General features: G+C 41.7%; 1 long non-coding RNA gene across 2 annotated transcripts; it reads left to right on the top strand.

Moving 5' to 3' along the window:
• Positions 1–888: 888 nt before the first annotated feature.
• On the top strand, positions 889–4,197 carry LOC139109298 (uncharacterized). 2 transcript variants are annotated; one of them, XR_011546817.1, is made up of 4 exons: positions 889–2,738; positions 3,061–3,156; positions 3,256–3,468; positions 3,568–4,197. It is a non-coding gene; the product is annotated as an uncharacterized lncRNA (long non-coding RNA). The 2 variants fall into 2 exon arrangements; XR_011546816.1 differs by having other exon boundaries at positions 3,061–3,468.
• The last annotated feature ends 12,891 nt before the right edge of the window (positions 4,198–17,088 follow it).

Here is a 17,088-nt window from a genome sequence, read left to right on the forward strand (position 1 = left end):
AAATACGCGGAACTTCTTGTGGAAGTGACAGGTACGGCAGCGTCAGATACTCAGTCGTCAAGTGTAGACTTTAATTATTTGAAAATACACCGCGTTCAACACGACGAATAACATTTGGCAAGAATAATCGTAGTTCTTTTCTTTCTTTCTTTTTTTTTTTTTTTAATTTATATGAAAGACCCGGTATTATGGAAATAATAATTTTTTAATCCCGCTTGATTATACGAGTCGACAAAACAGATCGACTTTCCGTAATTTAATAATTTTCGCGAATAGTTCAGCGGAATCGAATTGTGCTATTGTTACTTTTTTTGCGATAAGTACGATAAATGTTTATTTGATGAACATTCGCTCCTTGACGTTTGGCAAATGTACGTTAAAACGTAGATCACATCATGGGGTCGTTACAAGTGTACTTGGGGTCCGATGATCAGCACGTTAATTTCGCAATGATGTAATAACGAAACTCGTGGTATACGCCCTTTGCATACAGAGAGGTACCGACTACACGGCGCGAGGAACACAATTACCATGCATGTAACCACCTATTTATGCGTAATGACGGCAGGACTCATCGAGTGTTTTCGTATTTGCATCGCTAGGATTTAATGCGAGAATGGTAACGCCGTTACCGCTTGAATATTTTAATTCGGTCAGGCTTGTGCTTTTAACCGAAAACACTCGGTGAGGAAACAGCACTCCATCTACCACCGGACTCTTGTGGAATCAGTTCAGGTATTGAATTGCGAGAACGGCGCTTGCATCGGTTCGATACACTGGCTCATGGTGCGCGGTCTTAACTCTCTTTTATTATCGGAAGTTGAACTGGAGCACGAGGCTGGGTATTTCTCTCTCTCTCTCTATCTCTCTCTGTCTCTCCCCCTCTCTCTCTCTCTCTCTCATCGCGCCGCATCGCCACCTCTTCACCCATCGTGCGAGGGGGTTTATTTCGCGATTCCATCGGGCTCGCCCCCGCCCCGGTTCTTGGCTTTCGCCGCATCCCACGTTCTGAATACTAATCGCGACGTTCTCTTTCGCAAGCTTTCTCGTGGAGCATCAAGACCGTGCGATCATTACCATTAATGAAGAAACCGGTAAATAGAAATGCTTCGTCGGTCGTGCATCCGCCTATCTTCCGGCCTGCGCGAGCCTAGACGCATAACTCACGATGACCGAGACGAAAGTTTCCGAGGCCGACAGTAATGCAGGATTATTCCCACCGGATACACAAGTCCGTCCATATTCAGCGATTTACAATTTTTATATTCGTGCGCCCTTAGGGAACACCGTGCCATTGAACCCGGCGGAAGAGGTCGGCCGAAGCGAGAAGAAAACGACGGAGTTTCGGGGAAGGATATTTTATTTAGACAATCTCCGTCGCCCTCGCTGCCGTTTGACTGTGCGAAATCGAATGTAAATTAGTTATCGGGCAAATATATCTTATGCGGCGCGGACGAACGGACCGTCTGATTGGCGAAGAGGTACAAATGAGGAGACGAATGATTTTGGATCCGAACGCCGGTTGGGACGAGCTGAATTATGAATCGTTCGTTCCTCAAGATTTTTTAGTTATGAATGGGGCATGTAAATACGCGCGAATGCATAATAAAACAGCTGCGCAAGGGTCCGCCGCAGGTACCGGCAGTCGTGTTATTTATTTTATAGAAACGTTTGCGTCGCGTAATCAAACCGCGAGATTAAAACGTCGTTCCTCAAGTCAAGTTGAAGCACCGCCTTTAATTATGTTCAAATTAAAATTAAAATAGTTGAACGACAAGAAAATTGCAAAATGTCCTTCACGTGCAAAATTATTTTTTACCATACCGCTGATTTCTTTTGCACGCGATATCTACTTATCTTTGTAAAAGCTTTTTATTTATTTATTTATTTAGGTTTTCCTTTTTTTTTTTGTAGCATAAAATTTGATTAATGAAATTAAATAATACGTATGTACATTCTTTTTCAATAATTCAGCTACGCCCGCGAGCAATAGACAGACGGCAGATAATAAAAACGAGCATAATTCAGAAGATCACAGTAAGATTATCGTGTACCATTTTTCTATATCTCTCTTTGTGTTTTCAACAAACGTTACTTTACATTCGGCAAGCATTAAAAACACCCCGACTTTTGTTCAGACCGCGTTCCGCTGGGGTATCAAAAGATAGTAACAACGCATTTCAATCTTAGGAAGACACATGGGAACATACGTTTCACTATCAGAGATCTAACTCTCTCTCTAAAATAAATTTTCTAAAAACTTTGCCTTGTTAAGTTAGAATAAAATTGCAAATAATTAACTAAACGATTAAACAGATTTTTAAATATGTGTTTAGCTGATCAACGTACACCGCGATGTAATAGTCACCACGTAAAAATGGCGATTAATTGAAAATAAAATTAATTCTTTCGCCACGTGTCAACTGCGTAAGGGTAATAGACGTACTAGCGGAGCGCGGGCCCCGCGGGGGCTAGTAGCGAGGGCGGTAGGTGGTGGGGATACGAGCGGTAGGCGGCTAGCGGTGAGCTCGAGCCGCCTACCGCTCACACGTACGTAACTTCCCCCACCTCACTCATCCGGCACAGGTAGATCACGCAGCACGTAGGAAAAAGAGCACGCGGTCGCGCCGGAAGTGAGGTGATATTCGATGTACGGAGACGTATCCCGGCACGAGTCACATCCTCCACTCTTCTCTTCACACGGAGAATACGGGCGAGCAGTTTCCCGTCCCTTTAAAGTAAGTACGATCCCCGTTTACGTATCATGTGCGCATCACCGGGATGGTTATCTTAGCTCGTCGAACGATCTCGAACGTTCCTCTTCGGGCCAAGCTCCGGGCAATCCGATCGAACAAGCAGAGCGACGTATTAAATAGTTAATAATTCGGTATAAATTCTATTGTACGACGCGTATAAGCGGGCGATTGAGCAGCGGTCACGGCGAACAACACATGCGGTATTCACGTGATAACCTTGAGCGCGGTGGGTGTTGGTCGAGCACGCAGTTAGGATGCACCGACAAATATCGTTGTTTAATAATCGTTCTCGTTTCTGTTTCAGATGAAGAGAAGCCGAGGTACCGTTTCCCATTCTAGACATCCTGAGAGGAGGAGGAGGCCTCGGATAGGCATCGGGCATCGACGCAACAACTCGAAGGTAAGAATCACTTCAGCTTTACATAGAATTTTTTTTCTTAAGACTGGCTTGATTCACAGAATGTCACTAATTTCCATTTTCTATCTTTTTCTGTTACAGATATTACCGCCGACATTAGTAATGATACGAACCGTAGCCGGTTCGTCGGTCGTTTCGGGAGTGCCGGTAGTTATCGCGCGTTTTTTTTTACAATTATCTATTTACGGGAATACGGTCGCGAGTTTCCAGTGCGCGGAAGGATGGCTCGTCACGTCCCATCTGGGAGGAGGAGCAGGCCCGGGGGGCATCCTGCATCGGCGGAGCAACTTTTAAGTAAGTATAATTTTTTTTATATATATGTATGAAATTACTACCTTTCTTGTTCTATAATTTCAGCATCTCTACAACTAATATTTTACTTTTATGTTACAGTCACCTGCTGTATCGTCAACTCCGCTGTTGCGCATCGACCGGTGAGTTGCACGATTTTTTTCAATGCGGATTAAGGATAGATATATTATATATGAGAAGAGAAAAGCGAAATATTTAAAAAATAATAAAAGATAACGAAACAATAAAAATTAATCTAATATTAAGTCTCACGGGATGAAATAAACCAAGCGAAAAATAAAAAACCCCAATTTATCATAGCGCAAAAACTGAAACAATTAGACCTCTCCTTCCTTTTCCTTCTATATCTTGATTTTTTGAATTTATGTTGTAAAGTACAATTTCCCGTATGAATACAAGAAATTCAGTCAACCGCGTCATGAGTCGCGGGCGCGTTTTCTCGATCAAAAATAGAAGAGGCACTCGAATGTTTTGTGCATCACAAGACAAAACCCTTTCAAAAAGTTTATACGATGGTCCTCGTCGACCCTCGTCGCGAGCAGCGCGCCCAACAGAGGGAAGGGTCGGGGTGATAGACTTGTATCGTGAAAGCCAATCCATCCTGAGAGGAAAAGGCCTCGGTAAGGCATAACGCATTGGCGGAGCAACCCGAGAGTAAAGACTTTTACAATGCGTTTCTAGGGGAAGGTTACGAATATTATCGGTACATATATGTATACGCCAAAAAAAAAAAAAAAAAAAAAAAAAGAAATATTACAAAATAATAAAAATAATTAAAAATAACGAATAACAATAAAAATTATCATCGCGCAAAAGCGAAAGCAGTTAGATCTCTCCCCCCTTTTGTAATATTTCAACAAGTAAATAAAATTTATATCACGTGGAATCTTGAATGTTTGATTTGCCGATGCCGATATTATTACGAACGAAAAATATGGATTACGCAAAATACTCCGCCGCGATATAAGCGGACAGATATCCTATGCAGCGAGGAAAGTATTTCTCAAGCAGACTTTAGTACATGTTGGAAACGCTAACTACGTACTTCAGTTACACCGTACGTGCGCGAGATAGTTAGATTGCCTTCCCCAAGTTATCCTTCTACATGATGTTAAACTTCTCTCTAGTTTCCATTGACCATACGTATGTTACCGTACTTGCACAATATCCACGGTGTTCGCTGATGAATATGAGACCGTGGACAGAGATTAGATTATATGAATTTGTGAGACTGTCAGCAGTACAAAGAGCTATAGTATCTTTGGCGAATTAAAAGCGCGTAAATTTTTTTTGTAATAAATGACATCCTTTGATAGCCGTAACATATTAAAATGCGTTTGCCAGCGGCGTTGCCGTTGCGATATGTAACAATTATTTTTTAGTAAGACTGATCGATTAAAGACGAGCTCTCGATATAATTAGATACGCCGTACGAATCATAGGCGTTCGTTCGCAAAAGAATATTCCGAGACGGTGGATAATATGCCCAGCCATCGAGCGACGTTATACGAAATTCTCTCGAGATGTGAAATAAATTATGAGATACGCGCTTGCTTCCTTCGCGCCTCCTTCCCCCACGTAAATTCGATTTCCTACGCGTTGTCATCGTGAGTTTCCAACGTAGAGAGTACTCGTTTAATAATCGTATTACGTGAGGCTTAGCAATATCCGTGGCGTCAATCAGTACGGACCCATCGACGTAATCTGAAATATCAAATCCGATCTGGCGTTCCATTAAACTGAAAGCTGAAGAACTTAATCTGTACCCGCCAATCAACTCTCCGCGATTTGCGAGGTGCTGATCCTTTTTGCACAAGAATCTTTCGCATGCATTTTCCGTCATTGTGACGTGCTTCTTCAAATGTATTAAATTTTTATTTATGTATCAAATTAAATAACGGGAAGTTCGTTTGTCAGAAAGAAATAAAAAATCGCTTTTAATAACGACAGGTAATTATCCGTCTCCCTCCCCCAAAAAAAGAGAAAGAAAGCGATGTTAATTGTCCCCTCATCTCATAATTAAATGAAAACTCCCTCCTGGGCAGAAATTTTCTTTTTTTTCTCCAAATAAATATTTTTATTAATCGCCTCTTTTCCTTGCGAGGTATTAAAAAATATATTTAAATATACACACGGTTGACGAATGAGCTTTAATTAGCTACGGCGAAATTATGAAATTTCGCGATCAATCGCGCGCGGTTACCATGGGGGGCAAAAAGCAAATACGTTTACGACGACGTCGTAAAACGTTCACGAGCGTAAGAAGCGCGCAGGTTGGGCATATCGTATCGCAAGTGCCATATGCGCGAGTGAACCTCCAGAACTAGAAAAGCGTCAGTCGACGCGGCAGCCGGATTCCGACGCCTAAGCGAATACTATACCTGCATAATACCGGGATTGCGGATATGCAGACCATAAAATGCCGCGAGAGGGAAAGAGGAGGATCCGCGGAGGGGGGAGGGCGAAGAGGGACGAGGGGGCAAACAAGCGCTCTGCGAGACATAAAATCCGTCGTATAAAAATTCGCGTACAGTCTGCCGCGCGATTTTCCTGCCCCGCGAAGCACCGAATGGCGGCGTTTAACGCGGGATGAATACGCGCGTGCACGCATGCACGCACTGCGTGTGAACGCGGGCACGCATAAATACACGCATTACCTCACGGTTAGAAAGTTAAATAATGAAATAGCTTCATACACACGAGCACGCACGCAGGTGCACTTTAATGAATTTTTTTTTCCCCCCTTATTCTTTTTTCTTTCCTTTTTTTTTTATTTTTTTTATTTTTTTTTTTTTTAGTGCAGTTTTCCCATTAAATTTCCGGTCGTCTAACCGTCGTGTTTTATTAGCTACTTTAACTCTCGCGATATGTAGAGACAATTCGTATAAAAGACACAATAGCGAGAGGACGCTTTTATTTTACGCTGCGCGTATCCGAGTGGAAATTGATTCCCACCGTTACGAAATAATTAGCTAGCCGATTCGTGGTTCATCTCGTGGCTGTCTAGCAAAACTGTCTGGCACTGAGCCAGCAATATAACACATTATTATTAGCTATAATAACGAGCTAGAAAAGTTAGATATCTAAACGTTTTTCGCCGCGTACTAGTCTACTGTTTTGTGTTGATCTTACGCAACGCTCGACTGTCGAATTCGCCGGACCCACGGACCGCCGCGGTAGTGTGAGTACGTGCGTGTGTTTACATCGGCCGGCACCTTGCGCTCGAAGCTCGCAAGGATGGAGAACGCGCGGGTGGCGGCCGGCAAGAACCGGTCTGCCCGACGAATTCGGCAGTCGAGCGAGAGTTGCGTATGGTCAGCTCAACAACAGTAAACAAGTACGCGGCGAAAAAACGTCTAGACATCTGTTTAGATACATGGTCCGCGCTGGACAATGACTCGACGACCGATACTAAACAGATTTTTTTTTTTTTTTTTTTAATGACTACTTTTTGAAGACAGTCGCATTCAGAAAGTCAAATGTAACAAAATGCAGCGTTAACAATGCGCGATTATCGATAGTGTATTGTCCCGAATATGAGTGATTTTTTCACGGCATCGATTTCCCTTCGAGAATCTAACATATACAATTCTATTCTCCAATAAATTTAAAGAATATCTAGTTTGTCCACCGCGAAAAATTGCAATATTAAAAAAAAAAAAGAAAAAAATTAAAACAAAGCTGCAACAACGCGAGCGCTTTTTTTACTTGAGGTAAAATTTTCACAGTTATCAGCATGTGACGTATTTCGCATTTTCATTCATGAATCGCCAAAATAACGCCGACGTCATCTTGCACGTGTACAGACGATAAATTGTGGTTGAAGCTTACGCAAGGAGAAGAGGATTGGTCGCGGTAAAATAGTCTCGAGAAAAATCTAGGTCGTTAAGCGTCGCGGCGCCGCGCGGTGTTCAAATGACGCGTCGCCTCGTGACGAATTTCGCGGGCGGCGATAAAATATGCCAGGCGAAACAGTGTTATGCATTTTTGAATTTTCAATTTTGCAAACTTCTCTCTTTAAAGCCGTAGGCGAAAGGAACCAAATTAAAACGAACGTAAACGCAAAGCGCGACTTATGGACATTAACTGGCATTAACCGTGGTTTAACAAGAAATCGTTGATCAAAATTGATGAAACCGGCATTTATTACTTTTCTTTTGTCATCGTTAAATGCGTATTAATAAATTAATCACTGCAGCTCAGTGTTATTTTGACATATTTAAATTTGACAAGATAACAATCAAAATTTAATATTATTATACGAAATTTGAACGCCAGACTCGATGCAACTGGGTAAACGACAGTGATTAACGACATCTATACTATCATAATTATACCACAACACGTAAAAGAAAAGAAAGAAAAAAAAAAAACTTTATCTCTTATAAATGACGCTTAACCGAATAATAAATTTTAGAGTGGGTGATTAATCGCGTACGAGATCCAGATAATATTTTAGGCCCAAGAGGATACGAATTATCTCCTTCCCTGCGATTAAACAGTCTCTTCGTCCCAATTTTTATGTAAAACGCAGTCCTGGCACGTTTTTTTTAGGCGCATGAACTAGTAGACGCGGAACGACGCTGAGTAAGCGTCGACTTTGCCGTCTTTTCCGGTCGGATACTCGTCTTCCGGTGGTAAGAAAAAAAGAAAGAAAAAAAAAAAATCATATCTTTCTGATTTACTGTTCGGCCAAATTTCATCCCGCGTTCTCTAAGCGCGCAGGATTTTCGACCGACAAAAACGCACCGAGCGCGCGCACGCCGCTTCTGGCAAGGCTAGATATCTCTTTTTCGTTCGCGGGCAATGCGGCAGAAACAGGATCTTCTCATTTACTTTATTATGCACATTGCCTATAAATAACAACGCGCGACATCGAACAACGTTTTACCGTTATACACGGAGGAGCACTTTAAAAGTCCCCGCTATTGTTATATCCCATTATCGATATAGTTAGTGCGAGTACGGATTTATATATGTATAATAATATATATACGCTGCTCGAAATAAATTCGAATAAAACATTTTTTCTTTTTTTTTTAACTGACGGGTGGGAATTATGAGCAACGTTATTTTCAGCGTTGTCAAATTAGCGTCGGAAAAGAAGTTTTTTTTTTAATAAAACAGAGGAATCTTCGAAAAGAGTTTCTAATCCGGCGATAAGCGTCCGATGTATAAATAGAAAACGAGCAAGACCTGCGACAGCCACGTCGCAAAGTGTGAATTTATTGCGCGCTATTATATTAACGGTTTCAAAACCGTGTTTAGTTACCGCTACACTTTTACGGGATCAAAATTTTACGAAGTTCCCTGCATGGGATTCGCAAGATGAGATTAACCGCGAAGGTAGGTTGAGTAAACCGCGAGGCACTTCTACTTTATGCAAAGTGACGCGAAAATATACCGACCTAAAGGCAAAATACAACTTGCTGGCAACTATCACCTACATCATTCCGCTCCGTCGAGCTCGACACCCCTTAATTCTATTCTCTCCGATGGCGTCTTTTACGCTTGAGCGAGTAAACGTATCAGCCATATGGCCGAGCGCCGGATGGAAAATATTGTTTCCCCCGAGATGCTATAACGACGACATTCAGGCGAATCGTCTCCGGAAAGTCCGCGAGGAAGTCGGTCTCGAAATATACAAAGTTTTCCGTAAGCGGGAACGATAATTGAAGTTGCAAGAGGATTAGGAACTGTACTTTCCCGCTTGCTTCCGAGATTGACAAAGGAAAATGCATATGCCTCGCGTATAAGTATGTATAATATATGTACAGTTTCGAATACAGATTTATAAATTTTATAAAGGAATAAAAAAAAATAATAGGGAAGGAAAAAAAAACGTGAGTTTTGCACGCGAGTCGCAAATGATTAAATAAACGCGGCGTATTAATTATCGCATATCTCAGAGACTGATCGCGCGTAACTCGTGCTTCATTGTCTTTTAAAGTAAGGGAGATTTGTCACGATGGCGTTCGCACACGCGTGTCGTATCTCCCCTTGTCGCGAAGATCAGGATTCTGCGGCATACTTCGTCGCCGGGAAGAATGACCCCATAAAAAGTTCATAAAAGCGCCGCTGCGAGAATATGCCCGGTATACCTCGAGCGTGCGGGACTTTAACGCTCTCTTCAGCTACCCCGTCGCAGCGACGGGTCGTATCGCGCTTCCGCGTAGCCGCGACATAATGGACCGAGGCATCTGCTGGAATTTTCATTTTTCCGGTCGACCTCGCGGAAAATCATAACCCGACGCGCGCCCGACGCCACGGAAAAACGTACGGCTGACCGACGTCGTCGTCGTCGTCATCGTTGCGCAACATCACAGACACCTCGCAGTTTTGGTTTAGGGTGAAACGCCCGGCAACCCTCTGACACTCCTCACCCCCGCCTGGGTACATAATCGCTAGCCGAGACGCCCCACAACTTTTTTCTTTTTTTTTTTTCTGTTTTTTTTTTTATCTCCCTCGAGAAAAATCGCGGTCATCTAAACAACGTACACACCCGTCGTAAAAGATGAGCGATGACGGGGGAAATTTCGAGATTTTGCGAAGAGCCTCCGCGGCCGTTCGTAATTCGGGTAATAATTTTCAGTAATCCTCATAAAGCGCTTCCTTTTGCAAAAACGTAAACGCGAAGCATAAACTAAACAGTTTTCTGCGGCTTAAACACTTAAATTAAGTCGGATTAACTGTACCGGGACGCGTAGCGTTGAGAAATAGGAAACGAAGAGATATATGTACACAACGAATTCAAGTGTCCAGAAATTAGTTTGAGAGACACGCGAAGCGAAAGCGTTTTGGGTACGTTATTCTCGAGTTTGGCATGGGCTCCGACTGGTTAAATGGTACATCGCAGCGTTCGCATTATAAGTATCTGTACGTAAATCAGCCGGTAGTATAACTGACGGTAGCAATAACCGATATCAAGCCGTAGATTGGGCGGCATAATGGCGGATGAAATTTTCATGGCACGGCACATTCGGGGGAGTGAATGTTTTATCGCAATTGTAGCCAGCAGACAGTGAACCGTTTTTCTCTTTGTCCACCTTCTTTCATACAAACGATTGTATCGATCGTAGCGTAATAGAATGTCCTAGAGTCACCGTGACATCCATCATTCGCGAACCGTGACAAATTTTGTAGTCAATTCGCTCTGAATGAAAAGTTTATCGCAACTTTATCTCGGCAATCACACAAGTTATCCATTAAACTCTTGTTAAAGCGAATGGCGTTGGAAATTGAAGAATAAATCTTTGTTTACGCTCACTTCTATTTTACCACGAGGCAAAAATGCTCGAAGCTCTTCGAATCTTGTTGATAAAATAAATATTAAAATACTTTTAAACACTTTCCTACTCTCGGCATAAAAAGAAAGAAAGAGGAAAAAAAAGACGCAATATGAAATACAAATAGGAATCACTGTTACGATAATTAATTTTATTTTTGCACATTTTTTGAATATTGTGAAATTGGTTTATCGTTTTTATATATTTTAATATCTAGTAAAGTATAATTTTATTTTTTTTTACTCAAATTTCTCTCTTACTCCTTCGTTCTCAATTTCGTATTAGATCGCGAGAATGATTCCCCAATCTTCGAGCAGTTTTGTCGGACTTTCTCGAACGAAGATGTCACGTTCGTGTCTCATATTTTTGCGGGGCGGGACGAAGAAAGAACGCACTTTAAAGTTTAAATTTCTTCGCGGTGCCTCTCACCTACGCGTCATCGCTCGCGTAAATCGAAAGTTCAACTACAACGATAGGTTTCAAAGTTGTGCTCTCCCGGCTGTTTCTTCGAAACTGGTTGAGAAGTCGGAGTCGCGGATCACAATGAACATTCAATTTCCCGGCGTCGTTAAACCGCATGTGAAAAGGGCCAGAACGAGTATCGATCCTTCAATCGCTCTTTTCGCGTATATCCATTGAAGTGAAAAAGAATGAATCAAGGGGATTCATAAAACTGTCTACGCATGCCGGCCAATGTGAAAGAATTTAAAAAGAAAATTCCATCGATTATTTATTATACGGACGCGCTCGGAAAATATAATTGCGCCGGCGAAAAAAAAAAAAAAAAAGAAAGAAAGAGAAATATCCCGAGCTTGAATAAATTCGTTAACTTATTTGTAACATTTATAATTTGACGAAAATAACGCGTTCTTGTAATAGAGATAAAATTAAAATCAAAGAAAACTCCAGGGCACGAGTTCGAGAAAAGCATGAAATAGAGATACGTAGAATATCAGAGGCAAGAGGAAAAATATCCTCTCAAATCCAACATAGGTCATTGAGAAGCCTCGACCGAACCACGTGATATTGAAGACGGACGCGGGCAAAGCGGGCGCAGCGAAAGGAGCGGCTGCTTTTAAATCGCTGAACATGAATAGGAGTGAAAAAGGCCGGCGTTGCGAGGTAGAAGACACGCATGCATCTGAGGTAGTGCGGCTCAAAGCACTCGATAGTGTAGACCGCGTTATCAAAACTAGAATTCCCGGCATTACGCGAGCGTGCCAAAAATTCGAAAAATTCAGGAAATCAAAATAGATAAAACGCACAACGACCGCGCGACCGTTCGGCGACTCGAATAATTTCACGAGCGCGAGAGTCAAGTGCGCGGATTTTCCATACTACCAACCGCGAAGCCAAGGGAGAGAAGGGTCGGGGGAGGGAAAGAGCGAATAAGAGGAAAAGAGGAAAAATCCGGTTGGTATCAAGAGGGGCACAAAAAAAAAAGGAAAAAAAGAAGACGGAAAAATGCGATATTACGAGTTTATACCGGATTTCCTGAGCCGGTACAAGAGTTTGTTCGGGTTCGAGTATTCGATTTTAAACCATCCCTCCTGGGCCAGCATAACCGTACCGCACTATCCGTACCTTTTTCCCGGCCGCTCGACAGTGGGCACTCATGAAAATATATTGCACTTTCTACCGCGGTTTACACGTTGCATTCTCTGACAATTGGATTGAAAATCGATCCCACGCGATTGCGTTATTGAAGCCGACAGCCGGGCATCTCGCAGAGAGACAGGATGATACTTCTTATCGTCTGCTTGTCCCTCCCTCTTATCTCCTTCGAGATATACGCGAATCTCTTGCCATAGAAGCAACAATTTAAACCCTTAAATCGTTATCGAAACCTCCTCGATTCCGTTTTCAATCTCTTTCGGGACAACCGACTTTAATTATTTTTCAACCTTTCGATCATAACGCCGCATGGCATTCTAAACATTAATTCTTTATTAAATATTTATTGCGACAATATTCCATTCGTCGTATAAAATTAATTAATAAGTTTTTGTATATCGCGTTGTCGAATTATTCCGATTTCAAATAACGGTGTTGGGATCATTATCATTGAACAATTCTACATAATTATTAAAAGACACAGTTTTAATAAACTTGAAATAATTTTCATAAATGGTTTCTAGATATTTATTTGACACTTCTCGGCACCGTAACGCATATTATGCGGTGATATTATATGATATTATATTACATTCGCGGCAAAGGATTAACGGAATTCATATGACGGAATTATATTATTATTTAATGCGATTATTTATATAACATGCACTCTGTGTGCACTTCTCGTTATTAATTGATAATTTTCGTTAATTGGTAATCCTTTATATAGCTTGCCAAATAAATAATTTTGTCCCAAAAACTTTTCTTGCTGCGAAAAAAAAAAAATGAAAGAAAAAAAAAAATGTCGTTTTCGTTTAGCATTAAAAATTTGAAAATGAAATCCACGCTGCAGCTTCGCTGCAAACTCGCAGCTATTTGACTATCGTAATGGCGATTTGCAAATATTCTAAATTGATCGACGCAAAATACTAACTAATTAATGGCGTCGCTCCTGAAAGCGCATATGCAATCAAATGGGCCATCCGCGTTTCTGCAATACACCCTTTTACGTATACACCCGCTTTCGTCAAAGTGCCTCGCTTCAAAAACGTCGACGCATTACCACAAATCCGTATAGGCAATCCCCGCGGTGCGAAAAAGGTAGTTTTATTACGAACGTGTGAGCAGTTTAACGTCGCGCGACGTGATTCATCCACGGTCGATTCTAGTCTGCGTACGCCATTTGAATTAATCCGGAGAAAAAAAAAAAAGAGAGAGAAATAAATGTTTTGCGCAACACGAAGCTTTTATTATGTGAAAAATCCAACTTGTCGATTTAAAACAAAAAAGAGAACAAAAAAAAATTTTTTTTTAAGCATTGCAGTGGCTCGTTCTTGCACTACTACCGTCGCGATTGAACAACGCGGTGTGTTTGTGTTTGGAATTTGCAGAGGCACAGAATTTTGTTAAAATAAACTGTTCGTTTCATCTCCGGCTTACGCGACGCAATTTTTTTTTTTTTTGGCTTTTCCTCTTTGCCCCTTACAACCTCGACCAACGTTCGCAAGGACAAGGACGTCGGGAAGTACGGGATCGACCCTGATTCTCCCTTCGTAGAACGTGCGTTTGATACGCGTGTCGAACCGACGCGTGCTCACGCCGATGTTGCCACCGCTAGAATGAATGACGTTAAATTTAACGCTGCCAATTTATCGAGGCTTGCAGCAGCCTTGTTCTCGTCGCGTATGCGCGTACGGCATGCTCGAGTTTAATTCACATTCGCGCTTATACGATGACGGTTTTATGGTAGCCGTGATATCGCGGCGTGACACTGTGAAATTTTGATTAAAGGAAAGCTCGACGTCACGACAGCGCGGGGAATGTAATCGCGAATTTGTACAACGCGATTTATCATTGCTATTATTCATTATTATTATTTTTTTTTTTTTTTCTGTTTCATAAGCGAGAGTAGCTATTTTGTGAAAAGCGAAAGCGAAGGACCAATAGTAAAATAGAGCGTTCGAGGATGAAATCTTTGAAATGAAAGAGTTGATGGTACAAATTATTTATCATATCTCTTTTCCTACACGCGGATATTTTTATCTTTTTTTTTTTTTATGGAAACATTTTTCACTCGTCACTCGTTAATGAATTATTTTCAACAAATTTATTCAGAGCGCGTTTAAATACAAAAGTTACAGATTTTCGTTGAAGGGAAATTAGAGAATATACCGTTTTTCGCTGTCAGAAATTACGGAGATATCGCTTATTAATAAGAAAAAATGGTGTAAAAGCAGCCAATTTGGAGGACGAGAAGAGATATGTTAATTCCTTTCGCTTTGACGGCGATAACGAATACGTCGCTCGAACGCGGGATAAAAATCTCGCTCATGTTATATTCTCGCGTTTTATCATACGCGAATATGTAAAATACTTGTTTCACGGACGATTTATTAAAATCTATGGGTGCACGTGACGCGGACGCGGTGTATTTTTTAGTAAATATACACGTTTTACGGATTTATCACCAATATACTAAAATCACGACGTGATAAAGGACGATTACCGCGCCGCAACTGAGCGCAATCAAAATTTCTGCATACGAACACATGCGCCGCCCACGTTTCCGGGCGGGGATTTTTGACGTGGTTTCCGGCCACGGGAGCCTTGCCGAAAATGGATTCCCGCCGTTCGACCGGCCGCGAATTACCATTCCGGAAATGAATATTTTGTCATTAACTTTGCACGATTCCATTGTAGTAATTGCGAACACTTCCGGGCAGCGGGTGCCAAACCGCATAGCGCTACAATCAATTACGACGGCGTCATGCCACGCTCTATATATTATGCAGGACGTCGAATGTCCTGTCAAATAATACCTATACGTTTGTAATCAGACTACGTGCTACTAGTGCGAACGTTCGAGTCATTTGAAGGTTCGTTCATAGCAAAATTTTCGAGAAGAGATATCTTTCGAAACATTTCTTTTTTCCTTTTTTTTTTTTTTTTTTTAAATATATATAAACATATGTAAGAATATATTAATGAGTCGTATATGTGAAAGCGACTTGTAAAAGCAGAGAGATAAAAGACTTAGGAATCGTAAGCCGGTAGATCGACAGATATTCGATAAAAATTGCGATAGGTGTAAAAAAAAAGAAAAAAACAATCCCTGGATACATAATTTAATCGACTAATCCAACGAAAAGTTTTCTCAGTACGATTTTGCAATAACGCCTGCTATCATTTGGCATTAGGCGCAATTTAAATGTGTAATTATTAGAACTTTTATCGGACCGTGAATCATTTTAAGCGACACGAATAATCTTCGTTACAAAGAGAACGGGAACTGCGTGAATTTCTTTCTTTCTTTTTTTTTACCTCGTTACAGCAGACGATAATAATATTTTTACCGTAACGCAGTTTGATTCATTACATTTTCCTAAAGAGCTTATTCACAGCTTATCCTCGTTGCCGATGCGCTAATTTGCCGGACTTTTGTTTATTCTGACGCCATTATGAGCAAATGAGAAATACAAAATACGTCGCGCACGCACACGCCTTTTCATTCCTATATCGAAAGCATTGAAAGAGGCTCGTTTGCAATATCGAAAATCAACATTACGTTACAGGAATACATTGTTACAGAGTTTTCCCCTCCCGCTGTTACACAGCTGTCGCGTGAAAATTGATCAGTGTATTAATCCCGGTATTAGCGCCAATTCGGCGCCGCTAATTGGTCGGCTCGAAATCCAAGCCAGGCTTAAATTTTATACCGAATCCGCGTTTCGGTTGCGTCACACGTGGCCGCGCGGCGGCTTTAAAGTCGAGATAACAACGCGGAGAAAAAAAAAATATATTTTCGTTTCCGGCGATACACACCCGACCAAACGCGGTCCTCTTTAGTGTTTACTCGTCCCAGTGGGTTTCCCCTGGACGATTTATTAAAACCAGTCCCCCCCGAATACGCTCATTGCGGTACCTCGCGGTGAAAAACCCACCGATGTCGATTACACCCGAAGCTCGGCCGCGGCGGCACGTAGGCGAGCGCGACGGAAAAAGTTTCGACGCGGTCGAAAGTAACGAGTAATTAACAATTAAAAAGCATGCCCGTTAAATCTGTCCGGCCGCGCGTGTAGGGGAAGTGATGCGATAAATAATTTTGTAGGTATCGAATTAGTGTAGCGTCGGTTAAAATAAAAAATTAAATTATAATAGCCCGTCGTCAGGTAAATACGCGCTTTTTGTCTTTTTTTTTTTTTAATAATTTTTTTATGATAATTATAATTGTGTTATCAGTTTACTTACATTTGCTGCCTCCGGTTAGGTTAGGTTAGGTTATTTTGCATCCTTCCTTCCGTCCTTCCTTCCTTCCTGTCTTTCGTAGCGGTATTCCGGATTATCCTGACGTGTTGTAGCTCTGCTCTTTTTTTTATGATCACTATCACTAATCACTGACGCTATCACTCGAGATATGAACGGCCGTAAGAATGACGGTGGATTATCGCGGCGATTTTTTACGACAGAAAGAAGCGCGACGATCATTCGTTATATAAATTTACGTTCTTCACTCCGCGGAGTTCTTCACTCGAGTCGTCCTCGATTCCGACAAAAGAAACTTGCCGTCGATGAATAGCGAAGTCTAAGTCTCAAAAATCACTTGCTCGAAACGACAATCCCGGCCGCGACGAAGAAGGCGCGCTAGGTGCAGATGACGTCACGGTCCGAAGTTGGCGGTCGCCGGAACTTGCCGGAGAAAATT

Source organism: Cardiocondyla obscurior, linkage group LG17 (genome assembly GCF_019399895.1).
Source record: "Cardiocondyla obscurior isolate alpha-2009 linkage group LG17, Cobs3.1, whole genome shotgun sequence".
Taxonomy (NCBI): domain Eukaryota; kingdom Metazoa; phylum Arthropoda; class Insecta; order Hymenoptera; family Formicidae; genus Cardiocondyla; species Cardiocondyla obscurior.